Below are 20,804 nucleotides of genomic sequence, written 5' to 3'. Positions count from 1 at the left end.
ATTTATCATTTACGCGTGTCTTGCGGACTCTGAATAGAGACTGAGAACTGAGACGGATATTCGTTGCACACTGGCTGAATTGACAAGAATTTCATGATTTATAATTAGTCATTTTTATTATGTTTTCTTGTATTGTATATTTGTGTTCTTAGTTTATCTTATCTATTAATAAGTTTTCGATTGCATTAGTATTAGGTTACTGTAAGAAAAAGAAATGAGGGAATAAATAAATGTTATATTAAATTAGATCGTTTATTTATTATAATTGTTAAACTACTGGTTCAAATAGGTAACTGAAATATGCAATCCCTGCTTGGTAATTGAAAATATTTTTCCTAACTTTATCCACAACGAAGTTATAGGGGGTCGAAAATGGCCGGGACTGCTTCGAGAAAATGATAGTACGACCATGTCGCTTTGGCGGGCGCACTATCGTGCCCCCAGATATTGATATTTTATGATCAAAAACGACGTTTGACGTTTGACGAATGCCGTTTTGTTACAGCTGTTTTCGCGTCACCGAAAGACATATAATAATAATGCTAAATGTTCCCGTCCTTTGATTTAATTTAATTTTATTAAATATGTAAGTCACAAGATTATTGTTCGTCTAATTAGGCTACTTGTATATAAAAAAATATCAAAGAAACGGATACTTGAACCGTCTTGAATTGATAGCGTCACTACAGTATTATTATTACTCACATGAACCAAAGACAAGACGATAAAGTTTTTCACTTAGCTACGTAACAAACATATGACCATGAGATGTTAATAAAATAAAATGTGAGCGTGTACACACGTAAGAAGTGAAACTTCTTTATGACCTTATTTTTAGAAAAATGATCTACTATATGCAACTACAGAAATTGGTATAATTAGATAAAATTTAACAAAAGGCTTTTATTATCATAAGCTTGAATACAAAAAATAAAATTATTGCATTTTATTTATTTATTTATTAACACTTCGTTACACTACAGAAAATAAAAAAATTTAATATAATTAAATCAAAAAGAGCGTCGGCCTTATCGCTTTCGAGCGATCTCTTCCAGGCAACTACATTTTACCTCATTACTACGAAGATTATTACAGAATTTCATTAATTGTATTGGAATTATTACTATCATTGTAATCGTTATTATATATTTTTGTTATAAATGGCTTTGAATCTCTTCGAATGAATCGTGTTAGGGACAAGAAGAGATGGCGCGTAACGGAAAAATGTGACGCGTAACCGAAAAATGTGACTGTATTTTTTTTCAACGGCGATTTTGAAGTTTCACTTCAAAAATAAGAATGTTGTGTGTATTGTGTCATTTGATAACAATTCATTATAATACGTAAGATTTGGGAACCCTTTTATATTAAAAAATACCGAATGTGATTCGAAACTTGAATAATGCAAAACCTTATAGGCTTAGCTCGTAATGAATTTCCACAATCGTCTGATCACTGAACTGGCAATGCCTGATCAGAATGTTTTATTGTTTGGGACCAATATGTTTTTCAAATGTTACGAATCGAAGAAAGATTGCCTCTCTTGATTTAATATCGAACTTGTATTTAGAACTTTTCTTCTTATATTAATACTATTTCATAACTTATAAATATCGCAAACCATTTATATGGAAATATTTTCCATCTATCGATTGCACTATTGATATCAAATAGTATATCATATCAATAAAATATGCCACTGCGCAATATGTAGACTTTTTAAAAAAAACAAAAAAGCTTTTATTAATACACTTCGATTTATTAAACTGCTGTAAGTAACTTAAAAGAACAGTTAGTTATCTTTACCTTGGTAATGTATATTTGGTAAAATGGTTTTTTTAAATGCTGTTTCTATTTTGTATATATACTTAACTGTTCTTTAAGGAACCTATGAAGGGTAAAAGCCTCCTCCAAAGCTATTGTTGGATGTTTTTATTACATTCGATGTTTTTGTGTTGCGGTCACACTTTCGTAATATAACGAAAGATGTAAATTCTAAAAAATCGCTATATTTTAATATCAACCACAAATTATACATTTTCTATTAATAACTAATTTGTGTTAATATAACTACACTGATTGAAGTCTGGTTTAGGAGCAAAAATTCAATTTTATAAATCGAAAGAAAAACCAAAAACCGTTTAGTTACAGTTATCCTAGGATTATAGTATGAAAAATACGTAAGACACTACCGAGGTGTTGCATTGTAATTATTTGTTTCGACGTCATTCTCTTTAATTTGAAATACGATTTCAAAGGAACTATTGTAACCGCGTTCAGTAATCACAATATTGTAGACTCCAGGTATTGTCTGAAAGCCACAAAGTTCACTTCAATAAGCGGATCACTATAAGGATTTTAATTAAGACATTTCTCATAACATTTCTAGTAAGGCCATTAAAATACCTCCATGACTTATCGACTACCTATCAATAATAAGAATTATAAAACCCATCACTTCTTGCGCTCAGCTTGTCGCCAGTTCCCGTTACATTTATTTAATGATTTAATTGTACAGTATATCTGTATTACTGCTGTAAATAAACTCCTTTAGTACTATACAACCCAGAACGCTTTAATAATAATAATAATCGTTTCTTTGTCAAGATAGTGGTACAGTGGGTAATCGATCGATCGATCAATATCCGCAAATCAGCCATATATAAATAGGCATGCAAATGTCATATACATTTTTACAATGTCTTGTTAAGTACATAAAATAATGTCAAAGTTAAATTATTTACAATCGGTGTCAAATCTACGATCCAAATACACGCCTACGCTATAAAGGCACTTTGCCTTTAAAAGTTTAATCACCTTCCCCTTGAAATAATTACATGGCAGTGATCTATAACTTCTAAGAAGGTGACTAAGGTAACAGTTTTATAGCCATGGCGTAACAATAATTTGTATACATCGTGGTGGAGCATGCAGGGACCCCCAGTGTTGGATCCCTCGGTATATAAAGGCAAGTTTCTATGAATGTTTTAAACAATTTTGGATGTTTTTTTACAGTCATAACTGCTTATCTTGTCATAAAGAGTCTTTGTCTAAGAGTCCTGGTTATTTTTCGTTTGACGCTAGTAAGCTAAGCCAGACGTCGGTGATTCTTTAGCTAACGTACAAATTTGTTAAAAACCGAGCTTCAAAAGTGCGATATCAGGTTTAAGGAGAGTTGTTTCTGCTCGTTAAAAACTTTATATTATTCTCAAAGAGTCAAAAAATCTTAGCAGAAAATCTAATAATATATCCTAAACCAATGGGCTCTATAATATAAATTGGTCATAGATTTGAAAATGTATCAAGTAAATAGAATATATCAAAATAAGTCAACTGCTGAGGTATTGACAGAGGCATAGAAATCTGTCCTTATAATAAATTATGTAATCGCATATAACATCATATTAAAATAAGTCAACTCAAAAATCAAATGAAGTTTGTATTACTAAAGTTACCATTATACTTTGTGCCAGGATGCACACAATTATCTACGATATTCAAACCTTTACTATAAACAGATCAAATAGCCGCCCGTGACGACTAAGTACTTTTTAATTAACAATAAAACCTCAATAAAATTATATACCTCGTGATAAAAGAAAAAAAGAAACAATTTATCGTGTATTGTTCCGAATATGCGTCGGCTTGGCGCGACACAATACAATTCAACAGAAGTTCACTTAACTATCATAAGCACGTACGTGTCTAAATAGTATCATTGCTATATCAGGAATCTTATATTGTGAAGCCTAAAAAGGAGTTTTATAATCAGAACTGGGTGTTATCAACGGTGTAAGTTTCTAAAACAAACCTTTAAAGAGTCACGGATATGTTATGACTAAGTTGGATTAGTAAAGTTAACAACACACGTGGAGGCGAAAATGTTGATATGTCGTATCTTAAAGATTTTTAAAAAAAGAATGTATAGTACATTGTTATTGATCTTACGAAATGTTTCGTGATTTAAATAAGATTAAAACACTTTTGTCACTGCACTTTAATTCATCATCAATGCAGTTTAATTTTGAATTGTTAAACCGGTATTGCATGCACTTTTACAAAACAAAACGTTGGATTTCATGGTTTGAATAAGTCAACAGTTTCTCTGACACGGGAAAAGGGAATCAAATCCCTTTTTACTTGGAAATCGTACTAAGAGAAGATAATGTATATAATGATAATGATAATGAAAAAATATGTTTTATGTAAGGTTATATTTCTTTCGTTCGAGGTTGCGGTCTAAGAATTTTCACGTTAGTCAAGCCAACCTACATGTCGCTTTGGAGGGTTCAGAGTCGCAAGCTTAACCTTTAGGTTCTGCGTTACTGGTTTATTGGTCTATCTAAAAAAACACACTGAGATTCACATTGATCTTTAATTCAATTTACGCTTTTAAAACCTAGCCGAAAAATAAATATGCAGTGCCGCAATGTACAATTTTCAAATAATCGAATGAACTCATAACATTTCTTTAGATTTCCATTGAAATTGAATCTCTTTTTTACTGCACAGTTTTTTACTTGTAAGCAGTTGAAGATAAGTAAAATCTTTGATATTCTATTGGAATTGTGATAAAGGATGGTTTTCCATCAGTTATATACCTACGGTGAAAATATTGTGTATGGATTTGCATTTGGTAAAATTACACGACTTCAACTTAACATTGCAACATTAGAATCTAAATGTTAATTCCATCGAAAGTGACGGTTTTAAGTTTATATAATTTCGATTTAAGATAATTAAATCGAAATAAATATGTACATCATATTTTTTTTTTGTTTAACAGTAGGTACTCTACTCCCCTGCCATTGTGTCCAGGGACTTCTATCTCTCAAATGTTTACTCTATCTAAATTTTACTTTTAGAAGATACATTATATTATTATTAGTTCCCGAATGGTGTGTTACGCGTCTTGCGAGAAACGCCCCGGCTACATAGGTAATATTTTTTTTTGTTTACAATATTCATGGGCGAGTCGGGACGCAATTTCTCGCAAGGCCAATTTTGTAGTTCCATTGAAAGAAAAGACCTTTTAACCGGATTGAAGCTATGTATTATTATAATAAACTTATAATTATTTACATAATTTTAAATTTAAAATTTTCCGACGTTTCGAGTGCTTTGCAGCGTGCGTGGTCACCGCTGCTATGTGTATGGTAGTGTGCTATGTTAACAAAAAACAATACTATTTGTAGTTCCATCTATTTCACCCTCCAGGTAGCGCACATTCCAAGGTACTAACGTCTTTTGCCTTATTTGACGTTTAATATGTGACCCTATACCCTCTGTATGCGGCGTATTCAGGTTTTGACCTTAGTTTTTCCGCCGCTACGTTTGCTAACGTTGGACACGTTCTTTGGCGTATCAACATGCGCCATTGCTCAGAAGAGGCACTCTGGAGCCTAGAGCTCCTGCGGATCCTGGCTACCTGGGGATCGAGAGATCGTTCTCACATAATAGCATCGATGCTGACCTAGAGTCACTGAAGATTTTATTGTCACGTGCCATTATTTCGCCTTGAAAAATTGTGCAGTGGGGTGCCACCTTCATCATCATGCTATTTATTTCCATTCCGTCCAAGCGGCACCCACTTCCTTACTTCATATTGAACACCATTAAAGCCATCAACGCATAATCACGAGTGTTAGATTTGTAAATGTTTACAAATTCACAGCACCAGACCAGCATATAATACTTAGCACCGGACGTGCTCGCACACAAAAAAAAGGACCAGAATCCAAAAAAAATATACCACCAATCAATTTGAAGACCAAATCTCATAAAAAAACTTACATTTAATACATTATCTTAAGCCCTTACTTATTTACTACCTAACACAAAATACTCGTATAAAAATAAGACGTTATCGTTATAGAAAATCTGTAATAATTTTCCTAATTACTACAAAAACAACTATTGTTATTGGATTCGTGAAAGTTTCCTTGTTATATGAAAACGTGGGAATGGGAAGTGTCGAACTAAATTGGTAAGAGAAAATGGACGTGCGCTGTCTTTATTGTTTTCAATTAGTGGTCGATCAGTGACCAGACATATAAATTATCTCCACGACGGATAGTAACTTTTATTTCGCTTCATGAAGACTTTTACTATTAGATTAAAGTTTTATTATAAATAAAAAGCTACTTTAAGCTAAGCCAGCCAATTTTATAATAATGTAATGAATGAAACTAGGCCTTTGCAATAACTATACTATACTATGTATGTATATATACACTATACTGTATATGCCCCTACTTAGGGTCAGATTCGAATTCGATTTTGACATACGTAGGTCATCAGTCTCATTTATGAACTCACTCACTCACTCGGATTTTTAACTTTCCGCCACTCTTTTTAATCGCCAAGTTTCTTTTGTATTACACATCGTTTGTAAGGAGCTGCAACAATTACACCATGTACCATATGACATCTTAAGTAATGAATAATAATAAAATGAATTAAAAACAAGAATTTGTCTCAGATTGTCAAAGACCTTCTATCAGCAGGAGGCATGGTGACATAGAAGCACGCACTTACATCCCGTGGGAACACGCAAGTACGACCAGTCACCACAAGTAGCACCCATTCACGAGTTTCACGCATGGTCAGCCATCGGCCCCCTCGCCATATTTCAGAGAGACAGCCCGACGCATTTTTTCTTTTTACAAAACAGGCAGGAGTTTCACCTGATGTTAAGTGATACCGCCGCCCATGGACACTCTCAATACCAGTACGCTCGCGAGTGCGTTGCCGGCATGGACGCTGCCACAAGTAATGACATTTTCCCTTCCCTAAATCAAAGGTTGCGTTAGCTGGTAGTCATCTGTCAATTGCTAAGCGAAATACACCATGATATGAATTTGAAATATTTCATACATTTAATAATATCAAAAATTGTAATTGTAATTTTAAGTATTTATTGAAATATGTGAAATTGTAATTAAATACAAGTAATTATTATTGCAAAATAGATAGACAAATTAGTGAGTGAACGAAGATACACTGAATACATATTTCAGAAGTTCAGAAGTCTAACAAATTAAATTTCACCTTTGAATTGTTTGAAAAGTAAAATCTTTATCGCTTTGTAATACACACTCTGTGGACTTAGGCACGTTACATGAGTTACACAGACAAATCTGCAAAGGATTGAAACAAATTGATGGCTTTATTTGTAGAAATCCATTCGGATTTCAAAAGCAATGGATTCGAGCAAATATCAGTTCACGCGGAATAATAGAAAAGCGATTCAGCAAAATTAAAATTTCTGACTTAATTATTCAGAAAAATTATGTGCACTCAATTCGTTGATTAATGAGCGATTGAGATGGTTTATTAATGCTTGTATAAATCATTAAAAAGTACCGACGTAAAGTAAAGTCACGTTTTTTTATGTATCCCGAGGCCGCTCGTGGTCACTCACATTGCCAGGTGGCACGCAAGTGATAGTAGTGCGTACATGTAGGTGTAGCACAAGGTAGGACTTATTAAAAGCCTTATAATTCGACGTGTATATTCGTTTTTGAAATTAGAACACGTTTGTCTTTTGTTTTTATAGATTTAAAATTATGTTAATGTAGTATGTATCTGAGTGTAATTTGAGTGATAAATACTTGGAAAAGATACTGACCATCTCAGGCGTTACCTAATTATGTACAATTAAAAATATCATAGACCTGAGGAAAGTTTTCCTTCACGCTAACCGATTTATAACAGGCAGTGTTAATGACGTTATTAAACAACATAGCTATATGTTTAAGGTATCTATGGTGTAAGTCCAGATTTCATATTAAAAAATCGTTCGTTCTTGCAGTCGTGACGTTTTGTATAGAAAATTATGAAAATTAATATGAATGTATGAAAATTAATGTTTTAATTTAGGATCTTTGAATAAAACGACAATGAAGAATACTACTGAGAAGACATAGCGGTTCCTTTCTGGACTTAGAGAATAAACGAGTAAAAATTTGATACTTCACACTACAAGCATACAAAGTACATAAATGGGACTGTGCTTCTTGTCCGACACAATTTGTTCCGACCAACCAAAAATTGATAAAGAATGAGAAAAATAAGAATCAACAACTTTAGATCACATTATTATACTACTGTTATATATACACATTTTAATATTTTAATGGTGATTTTCTTATTCCGTTTTAATTTTGCCTTAAGCGCTATCAAACTTCGCAAAAGATGGCTTGACAGCATTTAAAACTAGATTTAAGTTTGACATTAAATTAACGAAGACGTCCCAAGTTTCATTGCAATGGTAACAAAAACGCAATTACATAACTAGTTATTGACTAAAGTTTTGTATTTGTCTATTTTTTACGCCAGTACTGTGAGACTCTAAAATTGATAATCTGTTAAAAATTATCGAATAATTATTATCTATTGAAACCCAACTTCAATGTAGATTGTTCAATATAGTACTATCACAACCCTGAGTTTGAGTGGTACAAAAAAATATACCCATATTAAGGTAGAAGTGTATATCGCTATAGTTACAGATGTTGTTGTGTGACCTGTCTCCAAGGAAACGCCTTTATTATTTTACTATAAAAATTTGAAGTAATGAGCGACAAACGATTCATAGTTTATATAATGACTTAAAAGAATTGGCTTAAATGAAATGTATTACAAAAGCATAACAATGTTGACGTGACGTAAACCAATAACTTATTTATCTTGTTTTCACATTTACACAGAAATATAAATCATTATTTACCTTTACAGAAAATTGGTAAAAATATGTATGGAACGTCAGTCACATTCGACATTCGTTATTGTGGAATAACAATATTATTTTGAATACATAACTGTAATTCTGTACAGATTTCATTTTTGATTGCCTTTTTTGGCAATTTCCTTTGATACATAATTCTTTGAGATTCGTGTCAGGAATTGGTTAAAGATTGTATTAGACTAAAAGAGTTTTGTTGTGTTGTTAAGTATTGAATGACGCAAGGTTTTTAAGTTTAAATAATAGAAAATATATATTCTACGGATACAAATGAGATGTAGTTCTTAGAAATAGTTCTTAAGACAAGAAGCGATGATTCCTGTATGAAGTATTTCCGAACCAATTCGACTTAGGGTCCTTCAAGAAAAGAGCGTACCAATTCTTGAAAGGCCAACAACGCACTTGCGAGGCTTCTGGTAATGTGAGCGTTCATGGATGGCGGTATCACTTAACATCAGGTGAGCCTCCTGCCTGTTTGCCTCTTATTACCTAAAAAAACTTTAAAATCGATTATATTTTTGCCGTCACACTTAAATAATCTAGATTGTAGTTAGGTGACATTTATATATTAGTATTAGAATGTTTTTTACAGATGTGGCCAATTAACAATATTAAAGTACCACCAGCTATAAAAATAGCCAACTAATTTCCTAGACTCTTACTATCAAAACTTCATACCAAGACAAACATCTAACATAATTATTTTCTTTCATTACTATAATTAGGTAGATATTGACAATAATTTGATGTTTGGACTCCTATAATAACAGCCAGTTGATAAGAGCTTTGTGAGGGCTTATTTTACGGGCGACTCAAACAAAATAAGTTTTTTGAGTTTTTGGCGGAAGACTTAAACATTGACTTGAAATTGCGGAGTGATTTTTGAAATATAAACAGTCCAAACTGCACTCTTCTATATCTTTTTAGTTATATTTAGTTTTAGCTTTAGGTGTGTGAATTTCTGTTAATAAATGTTTCTTTCTATCTATAATAACAAATATAATAAATACTACATATCGCTGATAATGTATTTTGCATATAACACGGATTGACTATGGTTTTTCATACATAATATATGTAATTATTTTATACCTAGTAAATATATATTGTTGTATAGTTAATCATAGATATTGTATGTGTTGAATTAAACCGTTGGATTATGGTGTTTTGTTATATAATCGTACAAGTTTTGTTATGAAACAGTCCATGATTAGAATATTATTTGCATTGGTAGAAATATATAATGATTTGGATAGGCCTTAGTTACTAGGGTAGTGTTCTGTAACTTGTGGGAGTGCCATGCCCTAGTGGGAGTGCCATGCTGTTGCTTTCGGGATTCAGCGAATCGGGCAGGCACGACCGGGGCAGTACCACTGTCTCACAGAAAACCGGCGTGAAGTGATGCAATAGGTTCATCTTATTGTACTCGCGTTTCGTGCGGTGAGTGAGACTCCCGGAGCCCATCAATTCCCCCCTCCCCCAGAATATGAAGATGCAGTTTAAACAGAGATTACCCCAGGGGGGTACCACACGTTTCCGCTGTGGAGAATCCCCCTCTGAGCGTCCATCATCGGAACAATCAGTATTCGGTGGTGGATGCACAGGCTGCCCTTCGTATTCTGGGTTGGGCAAAAACTGCTCAAAAAACTATAAGTTTCGATCTCGGGGCAAACGGAAGAATTTACCGAAGGCATCCCCTTCCACGCTCTCAGTGGACTTTACCAATGTTAGGGGGCTCAACTCTAATCTTAACGCGGTTCACTTTCACCTCGAAACTGCGAAGCCGGCCTTATTCTTCCTTACTGAGACTCAGATATCCTTCCCGGCTGATACTTCCTACCTCTCCTACCCGGGGTACAAATTGGAACATTCATTTGTGCCGCGGGCGGGAGTTTGCGTGTACGTCAGAGAGGATATCTGTTCTCGTCGCCTCGGGTCGCTTGAAGGAAGGGACCTATCTAGCCTCTGGCTGCGCGTAGACTGCGATGACCATCCGCGATTCTACGCATGCCTGTATAGGTCCCATAGCGGAAATACCGAAACTGAGCGACTCATTGAGCACATCCAAATGGCTACAGATTCCCTGCTCGAAGGGGTTCCTACCGCTGAAATCGTGATACTTGACGATTTTAACGCTCACCATGCCGATTGGCTCGGTTCGGAAACCACCGATCACGCGGGAAGATCCTTTCACGACTTTGCTTTAGCTTACGACCTGTCACAAATGGTCCCTGCGATTACGCGAATACCAGATGTGGATGGTCATAAACCCTCTTTGTTGGACCTTCTGCTGACCTCACATCCGGAGACCTATCAAGTCTCTGTTGACCCGCCATTAGGTTCATCGGATCATTGTGTGGTCCGGAGTACTGTGCCTACTACGCGCCCTCCTCGGCCCCGTTTTTCGGGTTGTCGTCGTATTTGGCACTATCGGTCAGCAGATTGGGATGGGATGCGGTCTTTCTTTGCGTCCTACCCTTGGGGGCCTATGTGCTTTTCGTCGGAAGCTCCAGATTCCGTCGCTGCCTCTGTCGCCGAAGTGGTTCTGCAGGGCATGGAACTTTTTATTCCATTCTCTGCGGTGCCGATCGGTGGCAGGTCACAGCCCTGGTTTAAGCGTTCTTGCAAGGCGGCATCGCGTCGAAAGCGAGAATGCTTTAATGCATGGGCGGAGGCGGCGATATCTCGTGATGCCAATACCAGCGAACATAAAAAAGCATATAACTCAGCCTCCAGGTCCTTCAAACGGGAAATCGCTAAGGCAAAGTCAGAGCACATCGCCAGATTTGGCGAGAGATTGGCCCAACTCCCTTCTGGGACCCGAGCCTTCTGGTCTCTCGCCAAAGCTGTACAAGGGAATTTTTGTCAGCCATCGATACCACCGCTGCACAGAGAGGATGACTCGCTCGCCCACACTGCGAAGGAGAAGGCCGACCTCTTGGGCTGTCTCTTTGTGTCCAACTCGACTTTGGATGACCGGGGGAGATCACCACCGGCGATTTCGCGGTGTGATAACTCAATGCCGGAAATCACATTCCAGCAACGTGCTGTTCGCAGAGCACTATCTTCCTTGGACATTCATAAGTCGAGCGGGCCGGATGGTATCCCTCCAATTGTGCTGCGTACATGTGCTCCTGAGTTGGCTCCGGTCCTGACGCGCCTTTTCCGGTACCTGTACTCGCTCGGCACTGTCCCGAAGTGCTGGAAGACCGCTTCGATACATCCGATCCCTAAAAAAGGCGATCGCACTGATCCATCCAACTATCGCCCAATCGCAATAACCTCCTTGTTCTCCAAAATAATGGAATCCATTATTAATGGCCAGCTCTTGAGTTATCTAGAGGGCCACCAGCTGATTAGCGATTATCAGTACGGCTTTCGTCGTGGTCGTTCAGCTGGTGACCTTCTAGTATACCTTACTCATAGATGGGCAGAGGCAATTGAGTCCAAGGGGGAGGCACTAGCGGTTAGTTGGGACATAGCGAAAGCCTTCGATCGGGTGTGGCACAAAGCACTGCTCTCGAAGCTACCAGCCTACGGGCTTCCTGAGAAATTATGCGACTGGATCTCCAGCTTTCTAGCCGATCGGAGCATCAAGGTCGTCGTCGACGGAGCATGTTCCGACCTTAAACCCGTGAATGCTGGGGTCCCACAAGGCTGTGTTCTGTCCCCGACCCTGTTTCTTCTGCATATCAATGACATGTTGCAACTTAGCAACATTCATTGCTATGCGGACGACAGTACTGGGGATACTCTTTACACTGGCCGGGCAGGTATTTCTCGGGCAGTTGTCGATGAGTACCGGAACAAACTTGTGTCTGAAGTCGAAACTCTTTTACGTGGAGTCTCGGACTGGGGTAGACTAAACCTAGTCCAATTTAACCCCAAGAAGACACAAGTTTGCGCGTTTTCCGCGAAAAAAATACCCTTTGTCGCTACTCCTCTTTTCGAAAACACTCTTCTTGAAGCCACAGCCAGCATCGGAATACTTGGCGTTGACATATCGAACGACGTTCAGTTTCGCGGTCATTTGGAGGGAAAGGCTAAATTAGCCTCCAAAAAGCTTGGTGTGCTCAGCAAGGCGAGACGGTACTTCACTCCGGGCTACCGCTTGCAACTCTATAAAGCGCAAATACGGCCCCACATGGAATACTGTTCTTACCTCTGGGCGGGGGCTCCCCAGTACCAGCTCCTTCCACTTGACCGTATCCAACGAAGAGCGGTTCGAATCGTCGATGACCAATCCCTCTCCGAGCGGCTCGATCCTTTGGCGTTGCGTAGAGATGTGGGGTCACTCTGCATCTTCTACCGCATTTACCATGGAGAGTGTTCAGAGGAGTTGTTCGGATTAATACCTGCAGCTGAGTTTCAGCATCGGACGTCGAGGCAAAATACAAAATTCCACCCGTATCACCTCGACGTCCGACGTTCCACGACTGAGCGTTTCTCAAGGCAATTTTTGCCGCGCACCACCGCTATGTGGAACCAGCTGCCCACTGAAGTATTTCCGAACCAATTCGACTTAGGGTCCTTCAAGAAAAGAGCGTACAAATTCTTAAAAGGCCGGCAACGCACTCGCGAGCCCTCTGGCATTGAGAGTGTCCATGGGCGGCGGTATCACTTAACATCAGGTGAGCCTTCTGCCCGTTTGCCCCCTATTTTATAAAAAAAAAAAAAAACTTCTAAGAAGGTGATTAAATAAAGATACAATTGTATGCATAAAGTTTTTCTGTGACTGGACAAAAACTATGGCGCCTGCGCTTCATTTACAACGGTGTATTTTGAGGAAATTATTAAGAAAATAACTCAATTGGAATTTTAAGTTATTTTCGAAATAACTCAATTGCGCTCGACCGGAACATGATGAGACATAGTTGGTTGAAATGGACAAAAATTATTACAGAATGGCAACCACGTGACGGAAAAATGAAAATGGGAACACGGAGCAAGAGATTGGCAGGCGAATTAAAGAAAATGGGCGGTAGAACTTGGGCAAGAAGAACTAACATAAGAAAATAGTGGAAGCAGCTAGAAGGGGCCTATACGTCACAGGACACGCTGATTAACCAAACAAAACCAAACACTGTTTATATACATTATATTGGGTGTCAGCAATAAAGGCTTAATAATAATAATAAGTCTGACGATGAGGTGTCTTTGAACTCCTTTCTGGTATTATCTATGTTTGCCATAGTCATTTTATATGATGATTTGTTATTTTAAAAGAGTACCGGCAGTTTTTTACGCCCGCTTTTTTCTCAGCCTTCACCCTCCGTCTTCTTTGCCGATGTGTAGGTGTTCAGGTGTTATTTTACAACTGCGAAAAACTATCGCTTTGGGAGATACAGAGTAACTGCGTAGTACTACTACCTACCTTCCTCCCTAAGCGTTGCGTTGCGTTTTGATCACGATCACAATGACTAGGTTGTAATATCGACGCTGCGGAGATTGAAATAACAAAATAATGGTATTCGGAAGTTATAGAGTACCGTTGTTGGTTGTCAATTACCATTACTTAGAATGACTTAGCCTCAGATTTTTGTGTCTATTTTGTGATTATTTTTCCGTGCTTGATACACATGCCTTTGTTTTCCTTCACCGTAAGAGGGTGAAAATTTGCACACAATGATTCGTACATATGACGAAATTTCGGATCGCTAGTGCTATGCATGAATTGCCAAAATAATGACACAAAACGATTTATATAGAATATAAATAGACTAGCACAATATCCGGACATTTTACTTTTCACATAACCATAAAAGAGGATACCGTCATTTAGGAAATTAACTCCTATTGTGGAGTGAGGTTAGCACACCATCATACTTACCCCCACAGCGTTTCCTGATAGTGACTAGAATGTTCACATTGTTATATTATCCACGCTCCATTAAACGCGTGGTTTTCCAGTAAGTAATTCAAGCTTTACTTGTAAAATTGTAGTTAACGATGTTTCAGTTGTGGTAAAAACAAATGACAATTTTTACCAGATATTATACTTATCAATGCTACCGCTTCATGAAGTTTTTATATGACTTGTTGCCGGAGGTTCGATTCTTAACGAATCAAGAATCAATAACATCTTAAGCTTGATCTAGGTTAATTTATGACTAATAAGTAATTCCTTTTTCTTATTTTTTGCGAATATATACTTTTCAATTCATATAAACTAAATCAATCTTAAAAATTGTGTCAAATATTGTACTCGCTTACTTATTATCTCTTTCTGACTAATTGGGTTTATTTTGTGACTAAAAGAGACAGATATTTATCCTTACGATCTATTTTTGTATGTAAAATTTGCAATACTTCGTAAGCAATTACTAAGGCTATATACGACTTTTCAATTTTAGCCACTGGGGCTTTTGGGCCAGTCAGAGGTCAGTGGTCAAGCCCCTGGAGGATGGAGGAAGAGGATTTCTTGAGGATATACCTTTCTTCATCCACAACTGTATGGATAATCTTTTATTTATATTTAGTCTGGCCATAAATACTGCGTTACAATTGAAAATTATCAAAATATTACATTTGAATTTAGAATCTGTCATTTTATATCATTGTTCGTTGGGTTTTCTCATTTTCGCGCCAATACATTGTACAATATTTTGCGATATTAAATGGAGTGTGGTGATAAAGAGAACCGAATCGCTGTGATTGCATTACACAAAGTAGGTATGGAGCCACTTTTAAAACTCTCCATACGCTTGGTATTAGTAAAATGTTTGTGGACCGGGCTATTAATAGGTACAACGAGACCTCCTCTGTTCGTGACAGAAAAAGATCTGGCCGTCCACGTACGTGGTGTTCGTACGAAAAAGGTGGTCAAAGAAGTAAGGGAAAGAATTCGAAGAAATCCTGTCTGAAAGCAAAATATTTTATCTCCGGAGATGAAGATAGAACTTAGAACCATGTCGCGTATTTTAAAAGATGAATTAGGACGTCGAGTCATTTCTTAACTGACCGAAACAACTACTAAAGCGGAACGCAAAGGGAGGTCACAGAAAAAGCAACATTTTAACAAACAATACGAACGTATTTATGCTCAAAGCTCTAAGGAAGCTTTTCAATTAGTCGACAGAGTGCAACGTGGGTACTATACGACTTCAGTGACAGTTTGGTGTGTGTGAGCTATGAAGGAGTGACTGAGCCATACTTTTATGAAAATCAAATCTTCGGCACAAGTGTATCAAGATACTATTTTTGAGAAGGTAGCCCCCTTAAGAACACCATGTGCATATAACCAAGAATGGTCCTTCCAATAAGACTCGGTGCCGGTTCGAAAAGCTGGGTTTACGCAGTTTTGGTTAGAAACGAACGTTTCGGACTTCATCCGAGCTGAAGACAAGCCGTCGTCTAGTCCCGATCTTAATCCCGCTGGATTATGATTTATGGTCAATTTTAGAGAGTACGGCTTGCTCCAACCGCCATGTTAGTTGGAAGTCCCTAGCACAATCCCTACGATTGGCAGTGAAGAATTTTTCCATGGAAAGAGTGCGTGCTTCTATTGATTTCTAGCCTGAACGTAAAAGTAATAAATGTTATTTGCAATATAAAAGTTATTTTTTTACTATTTATGGCTAGAATAGGTATAGGCAAATAATCTGCCACATTATTAAGCAAGTAAAAGTAAATGAAAAACATATAACGATAAAACTCCAAATAATATGCAAGGAGATGTACGTAATACGCAATAAAGAATCAATGGAATGTAAGAAATTCCAAGAAAACAAATTGCAAACTCGACTCTTCGAATGTCGTCTGAATTGAGTTTATAAAATATGATTTCGTATTGCACTGATAGCATCTCTATTTTTGAATACATGAAAATAATGTTCAGTAAAAGAAGAGAGACGATACGATAGAAACTATAAAAAACAACACATTACGACTATTAAACTATTGTCTGGAAGCGAAGCCTCGGCAAGCTAAATTACGATGACTGGACTTGAGCAGGACCTCTAAGCCAATAATCACGAACTGGAAGCAAAAATCACGGAGGGCTGGAGGTTCGTGCTCGACCAGGCCAATCAATCAATAAGCTATAGTGCCTTGATGATGAAAATAAACAGTAATTAAATCTAAGAAAAGGTAACGAAAACGAGACGTAATATAGATAAATCAGAGCTTATGTTAGAGTAATAATTGATTTATTATCTGTATAGGATTTTAAGAGATCATTTTTTCGTAGTATGTTTATTTTGATAGGGAAGAATGTGAAATAACGCATAAAACGTTTTAAAAGACGTAATTCTATTACAAAAATTCGGTTAACGTACACAAATATTATCAAAAAGCCATCGGTCAGACTGGCAAACTCTTGTCGACAGCTGCAAAGTCTGCCAAATTTAGTTCGACAACGCTTCACACATCAAGACACTTAAAGCAACATTTTAGGACTTTAAGTGTGCCCAAAAAATTCACAATTAACAAGATAGCGTAGCAAATATTTTTAAGTTAAAGCAAACACATTACACGAATGATAAAGATGATGAAGAACATTATATATGATGAAGAATGTCAATCTTATTTTAATTATAAAAGCTTGCAAACGCTTGGGACATTGATACATTGTTACAAGAACAATAAAATACAAATTTTAAAATGACAAGCATATATAGGCAAACGACATACACGAATAGATAATAAAAAAAACCAATTCGATTGAATTTTAAAAATAATCGATTTCAAAGTGTGAGGGAAGCAACTATGGATATCCAGACCTAGCTCGTTAATCAGAATGGTCAAGCTGGACAGCGGCGAACTTTGACCCAAACGCGTTTTTCGGAATAATAAAGTATCTATATCTGTATATATATAAATAAGGGTATCTAGAGGATACACGAAATTTAAATTTTGTTAAAAGGTTGGGGCAATCATCCCGATTGTTAAATATGTTAATTGCAAACTTTATATTAATTATTTTTCTACGATTCTCCAATGACCATTCCAGTTCTTTAATTTATATATAACTTTTCATAATACTAAATTATTAAACATATTATAGGCTCTGTCTATTAAGGATGGAAACAATGATAATGGAACGACAACTTTTATGGGTTTAATCTTTATTTAAATTAGATACGAATATTTTTTTTACTACAACTTATAATAGTAATGTTAAAGGAAGAGGTTTCCTAAGTCGGTAAAGACATCCTAGGAGGGCCTCAAAAAGTGTTTGCTTATAGAATTTCCTCGTCTGATATAAAAATGCAATTCATCTTTATCTATTGTACCATTGATGTTGTAGCCAATAGTAATAAAATCATCCAGACATCTCGTACTAAAACTCTAACAAGCCGAACATTTTCTCCGAGTTATATTTTACAATGATGTTAAAGTAGCATTGATAATAAGTGTTAGCCGAGGAGCTTGATCTTGATTACTATCCCTGTGAAGTTTGAAACGTGTGTTGAAGACTGCGCACAGATATTCTTGCACACTTTGCGCATTTAACATAAGCACGCATTATCCGGTTTGGTTTGAACTGGTGTTTTTTTTTATTATCAGTATATCATTTTATAGTGGCCATCTGAATACCAAGCGTCATAACTAAAGTTGGCGGCGTGTGTCACGCACAGAATGCCTACTTTCCTATTAAGAAAAGCTAATGAACACGAACAAGATACAGAAATTTTCGGCTTGGGTACTGTTTTTATGTAAGATGTGTTTGAGTAAGTTTTTTGTAATTTGAATTTTTTATTGTAATGGTTTTGTTTAATAATTGTATGATCTCTTCGTGTATGTGATGTTTGCCTATAAGTGCTTGTACTAGTGTACAAACGTAAGAAGTGAAACTTCTTTATGATCTGATTTTTTTGAAAAATGATCTACTATATGCAACTTTACAGAAATTGGTTAAATAATGGTAAATAAGATAAAGTTTAACAAAAGCTTATATTATTATAGACATGAATACAAATAACACAATTATTTCATTTTACCTTATTACTACTAAGATTATTACAGAATTTCATTAAGTGTAATAGAATTACTATTATTGTTGTCGTTATTATATATTTTTGTTATTAATAGCTTCGAATCTCTTCGAATCAACCGTGACCGGACAAGAAAAATATGGCTCGTAACGAAAAAATGTGACGCATAACCGAAAAATGAGATGGTAATTTTTTTCCAACGCCGATAAATAAGTTTCCCTTCAAAAATTGTATTTTATGGGGCTCTTATCGATGTATCAGTGTGCTGAGAGCTGGCAAATCAATTTTATCAATAAAAAATAGAAATTATCAGTTTATTGGGGCTATCTTACATCCGAGCATCATAGAAATGAAATCGCTCAAAGTTGTTGGGCAATCATTCAAATTTTGATCTAAAGGGATTCGATGTTTAACTTTGGTTAGCGAAGTCAATTATAAATATAGTGAGTTCCCTAGAGAGTAATAAATTCTTATTAAAGGATATATACAAAATTCTGTCCAGTAATAAAATGTTAAAATGCGTAGCCGTACAGAGGTTAGTGGTTCTTTGACACAGATATCTTGGTACTGTTATTTAGAATTAATTGGTAATATTATTTAGGAGTCATCACAAACAACACACTGAAGCAACCAGTTTACACCATTTCACAAAACTATTTTATAATAATAACATATTGCAAGAATATGGTACAAACATTTTCGGGTGGTACAATCTAAAGTTCGCATATTCTGCCACACATAATGGCGTGCAAATTTGTCTTTAAAAGGTAGAACAGAAGTTACAATTACATTATGAGTCATATTGTTACAGTCAATTCTTATATTATTTTATCTTTTCATCATCACATTATTGAAATATATTATTACGTTATTCAATAAATATACTGTTTCACGCAAATAATTATTAATAGAATAATATATATTTCCCAAAGTAGTATATTAAGTCGATTTTTAAAAACTCTAGTAGCAAAGTCTTTGATATTATCTGTTTTTCATATGTGGTATATTTAGAAAACCTCGGCTAGATTTTTAAAATATGAAATTGTATACAGCCTATATTACTCAAGGATTATAGAATTTCGATGGTGAATTTTTTTTTTAATTGCTGCTAATTCTAAATTTTAGCATTTATAACATACAAATTACGAAGCTTTCCTCATATTAAGAAATATATGATTGCTGAGCGGTTGAATTTTGCTTTTACAAATTAAGCCTAACCTAATGGGTGGTTTTTCGAACCAATTGGGCAGACCCGTGTGACGTAAACATTCCGACATGACTAATTGCAAAAGTTTAACATCTGCTGCCCAAGGGTTAGTGTAAATACATTAATCATAAAATAAATAATAACTAAGCTGTATATAAAAATACAAACTAACAATAAATTAATCATTATTAACAATATTTTTTTAAAATAGTGAACGTTAACTAATCGGTATTTTTGGTCCCAAATTTCTTAGCTTAATATAGCCGATAGATATTTTAACAATAAATGTATTAGAAACATTAAAATAAAGATATTTTTTTTAACTTCTTAAAAACGCAATTATATAATTAAATATATAACTATGCTAGTTAATTATATTAAGCAAATTACTTCATTGTTTTTTGTAATTTGTTTGAAAACTTACCTCTCAACAACTGTTTACGAAATTTCGCCTACAAACTATAAAACACAATAAAAAGTTATTGCAAATAAAACACCACTTCCAAATGCAAATTTTAAAGTGCCTCACAATTTTTTCCCGCGAAAAATAAACCACAGATAACTTACTTTACGCAAGAGCGTTGGATGCGCGGTTTTCAGCCGTATCTCGTGAAGTCTGAGGTATACTGGCAACCGGCGTTTCGGCTGACGCGAGCTTGTATGACGCAGCGGTAGACATTCGTTTAAAATGCTTTGAAAAATCGCGATCGCAAACTTGAACTTGGAATGTTCGGTTTAAAATCTGCAGCTGTGCTAAATAATAAATATGTTAAAATAAATAACATATAAATTATTACTCTTTAGTGAAGTTTATTCTTGAATGCGATTACTGTTTATATTTTATTATAAAACTACAACAATGTAGCACTCAATTTAAATCCCAGAAATGTTTCATTTTCATTAGTATCAACATTTA

At 35.7% G+C, this 20,804-nt stretch overlaps 1 protein-coding gene across 1 annotated transcript in view; it reads right to left on the bottom strand.

The window, feature by feature from the left end:
* LOC123715023 (tachykinin-like peptides receptor 99D) overlaps positions 1-20,482 on the bottom strand; it is an 86,579-nt gene extending 66,097 nt beyond the window's left edge. The window contains exon 1 of the mRNA XM_045669809.1: positions 20,313-20,482. The gene's annotated coding sequence lies outside the window, so the exon portion shown is untranslated. The remainder of the gene's footprint in view (positions 1-20,312) is intronic.
* Between the last annotated feature and the right edge of the window lie 322 nt (positions 20,483-20,804).

Source organism: Pieris brassicae, chromosome 1, assembly GCF_905147105.1.
Source record: "Pieris brassicae chromosome 1, ilPieBrab1.1, whole genome shotgun sequence".
Classification (NCBI taxonomy): domain Eukaryota; kingdom Metazoa; phylum Arthropoda; class Insecta; order Lepidoptera; family Pieridae; genus Pieris; species Pieris brassicae.
This window is presented reverse-complemented; position numbering and strand designations above follow the sequence as displayed.